The sequence below is a fragment of the Stegodyphus dumicola genome, chromosome X1, assembly GCF_044657685.1.
Source record: "Stegodyphus dumicola isolate Sdum_Otavi_A_Nest chromosome X1, ASM4465768v1".
Taxonomy (NCBI): Eukaryota; Metazoa; Arthropoda; class Arachnida; order Araneae; family Eresidae; genus Stegodyphus; species Stegodyphus dumicola.
In genome coordinates this window covers 51,530,982-51,546,534 of record NC_140780.1, presented here as the reverse complement: position 1 = coordinate 51,546,534, position 15,553 = coordinate 51,530,982, and the positions used below count along the sequence as shown (strand labels likewise).

Sequence of the window (15,553 nt, the reverse complement as noted above, 5' to 3'; positions counted from 1 at the left end):
AATATTATAGCTTGCAGTTTACTTATGAATGTTGTCAGCCAGCTGTCTTCCCATTAAAAGAAGTATTCATTCAGGTAAATATCTTATTCGTATTAAATGTTCATTTAGTGCTCTTGCATAGCTTCGCTGCGAGAATCTTTAAAAAACATAAACAAGGAACCCCCGCAGGCAAAGATCAGTTGCAAGAAAATGAATTTAAATAACTTTTGAACCATTCTGATTTCAGAAGAGCTCAAATTTCACTGTATAACACTAAGAATAGTGTTGTATTTAATTATGTCATTTACTATGACAGCACTGAGAACTAAGCATACTTAATTTATGTCATGAACTTTTATCGAAATTCTTTAACAGAAACAGGAAACGAAAATTTATGATTATTGGGAAAATCAAAAATACTAAGGAACGAAAGAAGAGAAATGATACTATTCCTCGTCAATATCTAAATCGAAATATAAGCGAAAACTGATCTTTTAAAGGCATTATTCTAATCAGTAGTTCGATTCCGAAGTGAGATGCTGATTGTTTCGACATACGTACGATGAACAAGATAAAAAAGTTACACCTTACAATGTTTTTTTTTTTATCATGAAAGCGAAAGGGAACTTGGAAAGTGTATTATATCTCAAAATTTTGACGTCAGACCATAGTCAAAAGGCCTGTATTAATAAATCAGACTTCATACTAGTCTAACATGCTCCTAATAGTATATCTGAGTTATAAAAACAACAAAAACTGGGGAAACTTGTATGGAAATTTAGATTTGCATAGGAGGTTCTACATTTTAAGAGGATAGATTGGGTTGGGTTATTCGTTTGTAACAAAGTACGTGAAAGCAATATAATTTAAGCTCCAACTCAGTTGTGATGGAGATCATTTTGAGAAATGAGTATGAATGCCTCAGACCTTCTCTTTTTCCACCGTTAATCTGTCAAACCGATTTTAAGCATCCTCATTCCGTAAAGATATTTGAAATATTAGTGACTTTCCCAAGCTCGAATGTGAGCTTTTTTTCGTTGTAGCTAGTTTCCACAAATCCCCAATACCGATCAAAATGGCGCTAATTGGATGCAAAAAAATTGTTATAGGGATGATACGGGAGTCAAAGGATGTTTATACATGTTTTCACAATCACATGAAACATCTCAGACATATGGAATGTAATGGCAAATATTTTAAGGTATTTGGAATATCTAATCATGTAACTCGTATAGGAAACAAAATATTATTTCAGTTGTTTCATAAGGTATTTCTCCCGCCTTCTTGGCATGCCTTCGTGGTGCGGTGGTTTGCACGCTCAGCGAGTATTTGAGAGGTCCGTGGTTCGATTCCCGGTGAAGGCGTTGCATATTTTTCATCTTGCCTGCTTCTCCCAAAAATACCTAATGTCTCTAAAGTGGCGCCCGAACTAAAAGGGAGTTGGATGATGATTCTTCTCACCCAGGATTTGGCGACTGGGTCCCCTAAAAACCTCAGTCGCCCTTTAAAAGGGGGGTATATAAGGTATTTCTCCCCGCCTTCGTGGCATGCCTTCGTGGTGTGGTGCCCTGCACGCTCAGCGCGTATTTGACAGGTCCGTGGTTCGATTCCCGGCGAAGGCGTTGCATATTTTTCATCTTGCCAGCTTCCTCAAAAAATACCTGATGTCTCTACAGTTTTTAAATTTAGGGACAGAGAATTTCTACACAAAAATTTTAGTTTTGATAAATATATATATGAGAAGGGCTTCTTGGTAATAAAAAGTATCTCGTTTCAAGTGATTAGGTTTTAATCATTTTGACGTAAAGCAATTGATAGCTTATCTGTTTGTTTATCTGTATCAAGAAGAAGTGTTTATTTATGTTTGATAGTTATTAACTGGTTTTATTTAAATATTTTGTATGAAATTGGCTTGACGGCCAAACATTGCAGAAAAGTAGAGCTTAATTGTACGTTCTAAAAGTTTAATTTGGTTACAATTTTCAGCTAAAATCTTATTTCAATTCCGTGCGGTTTCCTTGCATTCATATTGTTGCGTGCGTACGGGTTCGTTATGAAATGAATGCACAAGTCCGATGAAAAATGAACAAAAATTTATTATTATCACAACAAAAATGCTTAAATTTTCTCAAATTATCATGCAGTATTACAATATCTCACAGTAGTTTTCTTTTAACTACTCAAATGTCAATAGAACGTAATTCAAAACAGCTAAAGAACGCTAATCCGCGAATTCGCTACAATCAACAAGAGCAGTTTTCTAAACAATAACAAACTAAGCAACTACTACAAACTGAGATGTTTTCCTCCTTTTATAAGATTTTAAAACCACGCGCTAGAATTTTCCAGTACTTTCTCGAAATCAAAAAGAGATATTTATTTATTTAATGCACGCGCTCTTGTATTTTCAATTTTCCGGCTTAGCTTTCTTTTAATATTCTTCACGCGCTGCACTGCGCGAGAAATAAAACCATTTAATTTATAATTGAACTAACATTAGCTTTTTAAATACCAAATTCGTAACAATATTTACTCAGATTCATAAGAATGTTTTTTGAACTATGAAGCTGACTTTATCCAAGAGCATTACAGTATACTCCAAATTTCATATATTATAAGAATAGCTTGCTTATACATCCGTTTAGAAGTAATGAATGCAAAAATGTAATTCTCTTCAAAGAAGAGAAAGTTATCTAAACCATAAATGCCCCTAATCCGTGCCAGAATCAGAAGCACCTAAAAACATACGTTTTACGGCATTCGTAGAAGTATTTATTGGACAAGAATTATTGATTAATATACCGATATTATCGCATCATCCGTTAGCGCGTTGTATTTCAAAGAGTCAGAGCAAGGAACGAGATGCTTGAGTGAGTCCTTACAAGGACAAGATGAAATCACATTACCGTAAAGAGCAGTCACATCTCCAAAGCCTTTGTGACTTTCAGCTACAGAGAAACTATTAGGCTGTCAACTACAATAATTGCAGCGAGAACAAGTAGTCAAGGTGCAATTGGGAAACTATTAGAGCGTTATCTTGTGTGAGGACAAAAAGCATTTACTGTTGTTTTTCTGTCATCTGATTTCCTTGTTGCATCATTTCACTGAAAAAAAAAATGATCTTCCGTAATGATCGCTTTTATGGAATTGACTATAACCTAGTCTCATGTTCAATTTTTCTGAAGAACACTATGCGGAATTTCACTAATATTCATAAAAGTATTCTTTTTATAAAAGTAATTTTAATTTTAGGCGCAATGCACTCATAAGATTAAAAAAATAAGTTCTGAAAATTTTATGCTTTATATGTTTGCTTTTTAGTGGTCTTAATAATTTTTTGATTTTATCTTACACTAGCCACTATGCGGCCAGCCTTCCTCTGGCTTTTAAATGTACCGAAAAAAATGACTAATGGGAACACCAAACATTAAATTAAAAAAGTGTACAAAATTTTACTCTGCGAAACAGCTTTATCAAAAAAAATTAATAAAAATATATTACATATTAAAAAATTACAATGCCATAAGCAATATCCTTTAACACAAATATTAATTATCCTAATAAATAAATTAACCAACTTCTCATTGCCTTCTCTCGGCAAACGTCCAGTATCCGAGAGAAACATTAAATTTAAAATCTGCACAGAAATATTCTCATTTTTCCGAGTGGCAACAGTGCTGATTGTTGCAAACTCAGCCGATAGGGGGCGGTAGTGAGCCCTTGAATTTAAAACTGATTTGTTTACTTTTATCTTTAGAATGTAGTTGAATGTAGCTAGATGTATAAGATGTGAATTCAAGTGTCAAGTGAATTGTTCTTCGTATAATGTGTCAATAAAGGATTAAAAGCTAAGTAATTTTCAATTACTCTCTTTAGAATCTCAGAAGATCAAGAACCAGGTAAGTCTATTATTTATATCCGATTTTATTTTATGGTGCCGAACTACCGGGAGCTATACTAATTGAAAATGGCACAGCCTAGTGAATTAGAGAAGTTAAAGAGTAAAAGAAAAGCTATTCGAACTTCTTTTAACTAAAATTGTGAATAAAATAAATGACACATTGACATTTGGATGATTTAAAATGTCAGAACAAAAAGCTAATCAGATCTATCAGCAAGATTCTGCCATAGAAATCATTGTAAGTGATTTAGAAATGCTTGAAGCTGATGTTCTGACAACCACGAATACCGCGAAAATATTACGAGTTCCAAATGGAAACTAGAAAGACACTTTAAGCTTAAAGTTGAAAACGAAAGTAAAACTGATGCACACAATGAATCCTCTAGAATTTCTAAGAAGGGGTAACTATTAATTATCCTAATGTTAAACTGCCGAAATTAAAAATAGAACCGTTCGACTGCAAATATGAAAACTGGCAGGGATTTTGGGGACAGTTTGAAAGTGCAATTCATGAGAATAAACAGTTATCAAAAATTGATAAATTTAACTATTTAAAATCGTGCTTAAAGGATTCCGCATTAAAATGTATGCAAGGATTGATATTAACGCAAAATAATTACGATTTAGCTGTTGAGCTATTAAAAGAGCGATTTGGTAAAAACGAAATTATTGTACGTTCACATCTAAACAAACTTTCAGGCTTAACACCTGTGAAATCATGTTCGAACTTAAAGGAACTGAGACAATTACATGGCACAGTTACTATTCAGATTTCGAAGTCTCGAAACAGCAGGGATAGAACTAAATAATTACGGTGGAATTCGTTTCGATATTTTAGTAAAATTAATTCCTGAAGATATCGTATTAGAATATAATCGTTCTGTTAACGAAGAAAACACGTGGAATTGTTCAAAATTACTCCAATTTCTTAAAAGGGAAATAGAAACACGTGAGAAAACATTTTTATTTCGAAAGACAGACGAAGCCGATAAAATGAAAATTTCGCAGTTCAGGAAATATGAGAATTCTAAACGTATACCGACAGCAGCAGCGTTAAATACTACTACAATAAAAAATGCATGTATATTTTGTTCTACAGATGAACTTACGATCGATAAATGTCCTTTACCTATAAGTGAACGGAAGGCTAGTTTATTACGTCTCGGATATTGTTTTAATTGTTTAAAAAAATCTCATGTTTCTAGATTTTGCCGCAATCGAATACGGTGCAAGAAGTGCGGTAAAAAACATAGCCATTATATTTGCGAGGAGGGATCAGTGACAAAAGGCTTATCGGGAAATGAAATAAATTAAATAAAGGTTGATGACAGCGATATAAATCATACATAAAATTATTCCGTTTCAAGTCGAGAGGGTTGCAACATATGTTTGCAGACAGCCATAGGTATGCTAACTAAAGGAAAATAGGAAGTGAAAATAATTAAATGTTTATTTGATACAGGGAGTGAAAGGACTTTTATTGATAAACAGATACCTCGTAAATTAAATTTGGAAGTGATAAGTCAGGAACATTTAAGTATTTTTGTTTTTGGTTCCAAAGCAGAAAAAAACAATAATGAGTAATCGTGTGAAGGTAAATTTGAGAAGTGTTTATAATTCGAAAGAAATAATAACTTTAGAAGCTATCGAAACTCCGTGTGTTTCTGAAGATATAGTTAAAGCACTTAGTAGAGAGATTAGTGATTTATTGTAAGCAGACGAAAATACAAATGGCAGACGAATTAGATTCTGAAAATTTAAGAATATCCTTGTTAATTGGTTCAGATTATTTTTGGAGTATTGTTACTGGGAAAATAAAACGAATGCCAGGATCGTTAGTAGGAATGGAAACGAAACTTGGGTATGTGTTCAACGGATCTGACGTCTCAATCAGATTGAACTCTAGGGAAGTCAGAGTAATGAAAACTATTGTTCGAAATGAAAACGCAGAAGAAATGGAGATTTTAAAGAAAATATTTGATTTAGAAAGTTTGGGAATTGCGTGCAATGAAAATTTTAAAGATGATGAGGTTTTAAGGGAATTCGAAAGCTCTTATAAATTGGTTAATGGTCGCTATGAAGTCAGTCTTCCGTGGAATGAAAATGTTGAATTTTTATCCGATAACTATGCCATTGCCGAAGGACGTTTTCAAAAATTAGTTAATAAATTTAAGAGAAATTCTTCCTTTCTTAATCAATATAAGGAAATCATTTCGAAGCATTTTGCAGAAGGAATAGCCGAAAAGGTTGATTCCAGTATGTCTGAAAGTAAAATTTATTATATGCCTCACCCAGCAGTAATTCGTGAAGATAAATTAACTACAAAAATGAGAATTGTTTTTGATGCATCTTCTAGTGTAATAAACTCCGTTTCCCTAAACGACTGTCTGAGCCTCGGTCCGAATTTAACGCAAGATTTGCTGGCCTTGTTTCCGCAGTTCAGATTGAATAGGGTCGCCTTGACAGCTGATACTGAAAGTGCATTCTTGCAGATAGCATTAGCACCGGAAGACCGAGATGCTGTCAGATTTCTGTGGATTAAAGATCATACAAACATGGAACCAGAAATGCTGAGAATGACGCGAGTTAGTTTTTGACTAAGGTTAAGTCCATTCTTGTTAAATGCAACATTGAAACATCACGTAAGTAAGCATGAAAGAGACTACCCATTTGTGTTCCAAATCCTAAGTAACAAATTATATGTTGATGATCTTATCCAGAGTTTGCAAGATGAAGAAACTGCCTTTGAAGTACATCGACAGGTGAAGTTCGTTTTAGGAGAAGCTCGATTTAACATGAGGAAATGGCGAACAAATATATCTCTGCTCCAGGATCGATTCAATGAGAAAACTGCTTCTGATACTTCGCCCTGTAAGGTACTCGGCTATTGCTGGACTTCTGAGGAAGATTTTATAAGCATTGACAACGAAAAACTGTTGAATACGAACAATGAATATGAATTCAAATCGTCGAAAAGAGGTGTTTGATCCAATTGGACTTATTTCTCCGTTCACAATTAGGGCGAAAATGATACTTCAAGAAATATGGAAGAGAAGGCTGGAATGGGATGAACCTTTACCACCAGATTTGGCGAAAATATACCAAGATTGGTGTGAAGAATTGCGGTACTTGAATGAAATGATGTCACCACGGCATTTATTTGAACTAAAAGAAAATGACGAATTAACTAATTGGCAACGTCATTGTTTTGCAGATGCAAGCAAAACAGCCTATGGAGCTGTAATTTATTTACGTTACAGCGATTTAGTTGGAAACTCTAGTTCGCTTTTAGTAGCTTCAAAATCAAGAGTTGCTCCAGTGCATGAAATTACATTACCTAGGTTGGAACTTCTTGCAGCGCTTGTAGGAGCTAGATTATTTCAGTACATTCGAAACAACTTGGAAATTCCGAAGGATACTAAATTTTATTTCTGGTCTGATTCAATGATTGTTTTTCATTAGATCAAAGGAAATTCTCGAAAATTGAAGTTGTTTGTAAAAAGCAGAGTTGAAGAAATAAGGACTATTTCTAATTCAGATTGGTGGAATCACTGTTTCGGAAAGGAAAACCCAGCAGATTTGCGGTTTAGAGGAGACAACTTAGTTGCTCTTAAGGATAAGGAACTGTGGTGGAATGGACCACATTGGATAAGGAAAGACAAAGACCACTGGCCGCAGTCGAGTAATGAAAATTCTGATTCGTTTGAAGCTGAATCCGAAATAGAAAAGGCTGTTACTTTTTTCGTAGGAACTGAATTAGAAACACTTTTTGACATACGGAAATTCAGCAAACTTAGCAACGTATTATGAATCACAGCTTGGATTCAGAGATTCATTTACAATTTGAAGAATTCACACAATAAGAAAAATGGATGTTTAACAACAGAAGAACTTCAATTGGCTGAACAGTATTGGATCAAAAGAACACAGATGGAGTACTTTCCGCAAGAATAAGGAAGACCATTGCCAGCAAATTCAATCATTAGGCAATTTAACCCTATTTTAGATGAAAGAGGAATAATTTCAGTCGGAGGGAGTCTTCAATATGCTAACATTTCGCATCAAGAAGCATATCCAGTTTTGTTGCCAAGTGTTTGTCACTTGTCTGATCTCATCATTAAGGACTGCTATGAAAGAGTAAGACATGGAGGTGTAGCAGAAACACTAATTCATCTTAGAGAGAAAATGTGGATTTTATGAGCCAGGCAAAGAATTAAGAGTGTTATACATAAATGCTTTTTATGCCAGAAATTTCGAACGAAGCCAGTGACTCAGATTACTGCGCCACAGCCGGCTGACAGAATATCAGAAGCATATCATTTTCAAACGACTTGATTGGATTACTTAGGACCATTATATATTAAAGATCGAGATACCATGAAGAAGACCTATGTACTGCTTTTTACTTGCGCAGTAACAAGAGCGATATATTTGGAATTGATTCTTGACTTAACCACTCAGTCATTTCTACAAGCTTTTCGAAAATTTGTTGGAAGAAGAGGCATTTGCAGTGTGATTTATAGTGATAATGCAAGGACATTCCCCAAGGCAAACCGAGAACTTAATTTGCTGTGGAAAATAATGAGAGGGGAAGAAGTCAAAATTTATTTGGGAAGTATATAACTTCCCAAATCAAATGGAAATTTATCGTCGAAGGAGCCGCCTGGTGGGGTGGTTTTTGGGAACGCTTAGTGAGGTCAGTTAAGATGTCTCTAAAGAGAATCTTAGGAAGAACATCAGTTTCATTTCAAGAGCTGGAAGTTATATTGATAGAAACAGAGGCAGTTATCAACTCTAGGCATCTCACTTACATTTTCAGCGATACAAATGAACCAGAACCAGACACCTGGACATTTCTTGATTAGACGACGATTATTAACTCTTCCTCAAGCGACTTAGTATTTTAAGTAATTTCTTCCTCCGAATCTCAACTTTTGAAAATGAGAAGATACCAAGTTAATCGAATTTGGAAAAGATGGAAGGCATCATATCTTCTTGAGCTTAGGTCAGCTCATCAATCACAATCAGTAAACCGACCCACAGAACTTCGAGAGAACTGTGGTTTTGATAAAAGAAGACAATGCGCCTAGACTTGTATGGCGACTGGATATTGTGACAGAATTATATTCTGGACGTGATGGTCGTGTCCGTGCATGCACCGTGAGACTTTCGAATGGAACTCTCATTAGAAGACCTGTGCAACTGTTATGTCCTCTGGAACTCTCAGTCAACACTTAATGAACATTTGCGTCTCCTGACGAACTGTTGGCCTCGGAGGATGTTGCAAACAGCCAATAGGGGCGGTAATGAGCCTTTGAATTTAAAACTGATTTGTTTACTTTTATCTTTAAAATGTAGTTGAATGTAGCTAGATGTGTAAGATGTGTCTTATCAAGTGAATTGTTCTTCGTATAATGTATCAATAAAGGATTAAAAGCTAAGTAATTTTCAATTACTCTCTTTAGAAGCTCAGAAGATCAAGAACCAGGTAAGGTCTATTATTTATATCCGATTTTAGATAGATAGATTAGATATTTAGATAGATAGATAGCAGAGAGGATTTTACTGATATCAGTAACAATGGCACCAGTGATACATCAGCAATAATGGCTGCGTGCCATTGTTGCTGATCTAATGAGAGAGGATTATCGATCTGATGCGATTTCATTAAAAAAAAAAAAAAAAAAAAAAAAAAAAAAAAAAAAAAAAAAAAACCACGTATGATAAAAAAAAAAAAAAAACACGTATAATTAAAAAAAAAAAAAAAACCCACGTATAATTTAAAAAAAAAAAAAAAAAAAAAGGAACTCATTCGTTTTTTGAAAAAGTCGCTTCTAGATGCACTGACTTTTGTCTAGATGCACCTTATGTGCCAAATTTGGTAGCCCTGAATCTATTAGCTTACGCGCAGCACGAACGAAAGACACACACACAGACAGACTCTTCCTTTTATTATACGTAGAGGTTAACTTTATTTTAGAGTAAGGATATATACGCAGATTATCGAGCTTCTATTTACTATTGACAGTTTCTTACGTTTCAAAATTTTCGTGCTGTTTCCATTATGGTTTTGTGTTACTATAAGCTGACACATGTTTTATTTTTTGATTCTTGGTCTCTGAGTTTTCGTTCATTCAATACTCTTTCAAAACTGTTTTAAAGTTGTGCTTCCTAAGCCTTTATGCATAGTTCAAATATATAGTTACGTGCTCATATGGGAAATAAATATGTTTTGAAATGTATTAAAATGCATAAAATCAGTTAAATAAATTCTTCCCCTTTTTCATCTACACCTGTTTACCACTTATACGTCTCAAGTGATTTTAGAATTTAGATTATGACTATCAAATTACCTAAAACTGGACTAACGATTTTTTTTAGTAATCTGAATTTCATTCAGATATTTACTTTATAAAGTATTTTCTCGCTCCTATCCGCAGGCCTTCGGGGTGTAACTGGAAGCGTATTCGAGAGGTACAGGGTTCGAGTCCTGGCGAGGGCATAGTATATTTTTCGAGTCTCCTACTTCAAAATAGTCTATTGAGTCTACAAATGTTTTTACGATGTTGAAGATTATAATTTATTCAGTTTGCGAGGTTTAAGTTCTTTATTTACAAGTGTTATTTAAAATTTTGCTTGAAAAAAGAATCAGGTATTTCTTAATAATTATGAGTAGTAAGAAAACATGTGCTTAGCATTAATTTAGTTTATGCTTATTCAAGAGTTAAATTAAAAAAGGGTAAGAATTACTATTTGAATTTCGTTTGTAATCTCGCTAGACTCCTTTAATGACGAATTTCTTTGGTAATGTTATTATTTATAATAAAACAACGTAGACATTCGCTAAACGCACATACGAGTACATTTTTCAGCCAGTGCAGTTTTATAACAGTTTATTCAGCCTGTAACGGCAGTGAAATCTGTGATGAAAAGGTTGGTTATAGGAGCTGTAACTTAAATTTCTGCGTAATCGTTCTATATTCTTATATTTATTCGTTTCGTAACTATGAATGCTGTATAAAGGCTCTGAAAGTATTTTTGCTCCAAGCAAACGATAAATTGCTTTTTACAGCATTAATTATTACGCAGAGAGGGGAGAGATGAACTTTTGCAAATAGTTTGAAGATTATGAAGTTTAATAAGATTTTCCTGAACATTTTCAAATCAGCGCTTTGCAAACACTTCTGAAAAGTCGTTTCGTGAGATCAAGCAAATGATAATCGTAGGTGACGGGTTCGGGCTGTAGGGCGGATACTGTAGTATTTTCAAATGATATTTCGTCAGAAGTATATATGTTACCGTGAAAGACCGAAATTGGAGAATGTCGACTTTCACCGGAGAATATCAACATTCACCAAATACGTCGGTGAAAGACCGAATATTTCACTACATTCTTGTATATTCGGACCCTCACCGGTGTATGTCGACAATCACAGATATGCTCTGGTGAAAGTCGAAAAGAGAGGTCATAAAGTGCCATAATAGTCTAAGTTGTTGCAATAAATAAGATTTGAATCACATATTTTAGTAAGATTTTATTACTGTTATTTTATTTTCTCATTTAGAACGTACTGTATAATTAAGTAAGTTTTTAACTTCTATTATTTTCCTTTCTCATTTTGAATGTATTGTGTGTTTTAGATTCTCATGTTCTTAAGTTCTTATTTCAAGTCTCAAGTGCGTTTATTCGCGACTGAATTACGGAGAAGAAAATATAATATTGTTATATGTTCAACATTCACCATTAGTACATGGTGAATGTCGACATTGACCGGTGTAAGTCAGAAATAAGAGTATTTGGAAAATATTTCGGACATACACCAAGAGACTATGTGAATGTTGACATTCACCGGTGAAAGTCGACAGTCTCCAGATTTCGGTGTTTCACCGTAACATATGTTATGTCACGTGAAACATGGGACTGAGCTTTATCATGCAAGACCGTTGACTAGAGGTCAACATCTCTCACCTTTCGCTTTTAGTGCCGGTATGCTGTCGTTGTAGTATTTAACAGTACCTCTTCAATGAGCTGATGAGTATCATATCCTTTCGTAGAAGAACATATTAAAAAGCGTTTTCGAGTCTGTGACACAGCTTTGAATTTACTGCTTAGTGGAGCTGCTGGATGTTTCTGTCACAGACTATTTATTTTGTTTCTGGCTCGAAAAGAAAGCATACTGTTTCGACACCCGTCACTAATCTGGAAAGGAGAGGCAGGTTATTCCCACTTTCCTGCAAGTGCTCTAATTCAAGGCACAATACAAGATATATTGTGCATTCGACGACAATTTTGGATTTATTGTACACATACCTCTGTTCTAACTTCTTATGCATGACTGTCCTTATTGTGTTCCGACTAACACTGAATTTATGTTTTAAGAGACGTACGTTTAATTTAAGGTCCATTTCCTCTCATTCTTCTGTTTCCAATGAGTGCCGGGTGTAACAACTACGTTGGCCGTTGATTGGCCGGGTGTCGTATCATCTAACGGGCTTTCACGATCTTGAAAAACATATGCATGCCGCTAACAGAATTTCATGAAATGAAATTTTTCCGTATTTTAAGTGCGAGCATTCTTATATAAATATCAATTGCCTTTCATCTTCGGTCGATAAAATGCGTATGACTAATCATCTTTACCTCACAGAAGAATATCACAGCTGAAACGACATTTTCAGGCAGATAGCATTTTCATCAAACAGATATGCCATCCGCGTGAAGGTGAATTAGTGATACATTCGGCGACTATTGGCAGAAGGTCATTCCTCTTTACCTGTCATATTTCTCTTACTTAACATTCGGTAAGTTCGAACGTTAAAGCGGCAGAGTATTCTATATCTTCTTGGGGATAATTTTTACCGTCGTCTTCATCTTTTCACTTAATCAAACCAAGTAGATATTAAAGGAGTGGTCTGCTTTTCACTGAATAATCAGAAACTAAGAGGCGAAATGAATGGTTGATCTCAAGTAAGTGTTGATACGTGAAACCCATAAAAATGTTTCAGAGTTAATTTTTAATTTGTTAGTGTTTTGAAATCAGATTGTTAGTTGAAGTTGCGAATTTAATTCAGTCGGCATATAATTAAATGTTGCTGCCGGAAAGACGGCATAATTATTCCATATAACAGCTTATTAATCAATAAATAACTTTTTATTAAAGTTTCAATTAATAAACCGTTAAAAACAGTCTTCAGTACCATAATTGCTTAGATATTTCCAAACCAGCGTATTATTTCGCAAAGAAATATCATATACACACCCTCTATTGGACAAAATAATTTTAGATATTTAAATAAGCAACAAACATTTAATATACACTTTCCAAGTTTCATGGTCAGAATGACTTCAGATGGTTGCGAATAAATTTACATTCTTGTTGATATCCAAGATCTATGGACGAAAGCCTTTTTGAATGCTTTCAAGACCAAATCAGGCAATAATCAGTGACAATTAACGTATCTGTAATCATTATGACTAATGTATACGCATATCATTGAATCTTAAGTTCAGAGGTTACAAGGTAGCATTTTAACGCATAAGAGGCAAAAGCTAGCTGTATGCGAGTTGTGTCTGAAGGAGAATCATGATGTATAAAAATATAATTACAAGCATGAAATTTTCGAATTGTCTCAAAAATATTACTCTACCATTCTCATGATGGGAACAACACTTGAAAAGTTATTTGCAACATGAAGTCGTCTAACAGAGTTATGAGAAGTATCTCTAAGAAACTGTTCATGCTAGACACCTTGAGAGAGGGTAAAACTTGTATAAAGTATGGTATCTATTATCAAGGGTAGCTAGTCAGTAAAATGGAATATATCTCAGATGCATGTTATGAATTTTACTACAGAGCACGAAACGTATTTTTAGCTGTAGCAGTTAAGAATAATCAATTTTTCATGAGCTGTCAAGCTTAGCAAGTTCGCTTCCATTCCAGCACAGAATAGCTAATACTTCTAGGAACTATAATAAGAAATCTGCAACATATCGAACTATATGCCCGTAGATTTGCTCCACTCAGAGCTCGGTAGTAAGGTATACATAAAAGCTGGTTAAGTTACCAGTTTACTAAATGTAGATAAGAATAAACTCATTGTCCTATGATTCTAGATATCAATTAATTTAGTGGAGAAAATGATACCAAACAGTGTCCGATAATAACCAGAAAAAGTGCAGATATTATGGCGTTGGGTGTCATAAGGCGGGGAAAATTAGTGATATATGAATCTACCGAGCTGCAGGTGGTGGGAAATGTAGCTATGAGCAGCAGTTCCTTTGGCGTCATATTCAGTTGTTTTATGGTGTTAGAGATGCAGAATTGCATTTCATAGTTAGCAACGCAAAACTATGTCACAGGAAAATTGGAGATACTTTTGGAGAGATGAATTTTAATGTTAACTACTGGCGAGCAAGATCCCTGGACATGAAACCTATAGATATATATGGAAGACACTTAGAAAGACAGATTTATGTTCAAAATCCGAATCTAAAAAAACAGGATCTTATTCATGATCTAAAGGATGTGTAAGCTAATTTCTTCCAGAATGAGAGAAAGGAAAAAAAAAAAAGAAAAAAGAAAAAAATAAAGGAGAAGTTAAAAAAAATTCTGCTAGTGGAAAACATTGTTTACGAGAAGGGAAGTCCTCTATACAAAAGTTACGAAAGTTACGAAAAGCCTTAAATTTACAAATTCCGAAAAAGCTCAGTTTCACTGAAAAGATGAAAACTAGAAAGTCTTTGATATAAAAGTAATTGCCTTAATTTACTAGCTTTAAAAGAGCACAGCTCGCTTGAAAAGATAAAAACTGGAAAATAAAGCTAAAATTTGTATTGTGTTAATGACAGTAATGCAAAAATGTAGTATATGTATTTTAGAGTCCAAGAAACCTTAAATTATGGCAGAAAAGAATAACTGACATAATTAGAGATGCAGACATATTTAATATCTCGTTAAGTGATGCTTCCATGCATGTAATCAGATAAAGAATGCAGATTAAAATGTTTGACTTCATTAACTGAATACGATTACATAAGTCTCCTAGACAATTGCTTCATTAAAAAATATATCTCATTTAAACAAGCAAAAGTATTCTTTATCGACATTTAAGGCTAACTTAATTTAAACTTCTAGATTCGTGGTTCCCAACCTGTGGAAAAAATTAACAGTAATAGCCGGAAAAAGCAAAATATAATGATTATTGATTATAAAACAAAATGTTCAGAAATCTTAAGTAGATCATTGAATGAAAAAGAAAGAAACAGCGGTGTGGCCATCACTAAACAGTGTGACCATCACTGACCAAAATGTGTAAGAAAGCAATATAATTAATTGTAACTAGGTTCGCCCACACCATTTATATTGACCGATTCCTTACTCACCGTATTTAGCACCCCTTTCCTACTTTTTACAGTAAATTTCATAACACAATTAACTGCCTAGAAATATATTTAACCTTGAGTGAATCATAGAATGTGCTATCTACCTGTCTTAATATGCAGTTAAATTATAACCAAATTTGTTTGTGTGTGTGGAATTTTGTTTTGCATTAGTTTTTGTTTTTTACAGTTTCTAAATGTAAGATTTGTTTAAATAAAAATTGATAAGTATTTAAAAGGTAGATTTTTCGCTCGTTATCACGGATAATAACTCTGACATGGCGTGAGTGCCA

At 34.1% G+C, this 15,553-nt stretch overlaps 1 protein-coding gene across 1 annotated transcript in view; it reads right to left on the bottom strand.

Moving 5' to 3' along the window:
* Positions 1-15,553, bottom strand: part of LOC118184606 (basic phospholipase A2 Ts-G6D49-like) — a 94,656-nt gene that overhangs the window by 51,159 nt on the left and 27,944 nt on the right. The window lies entirely within an intron of this gene.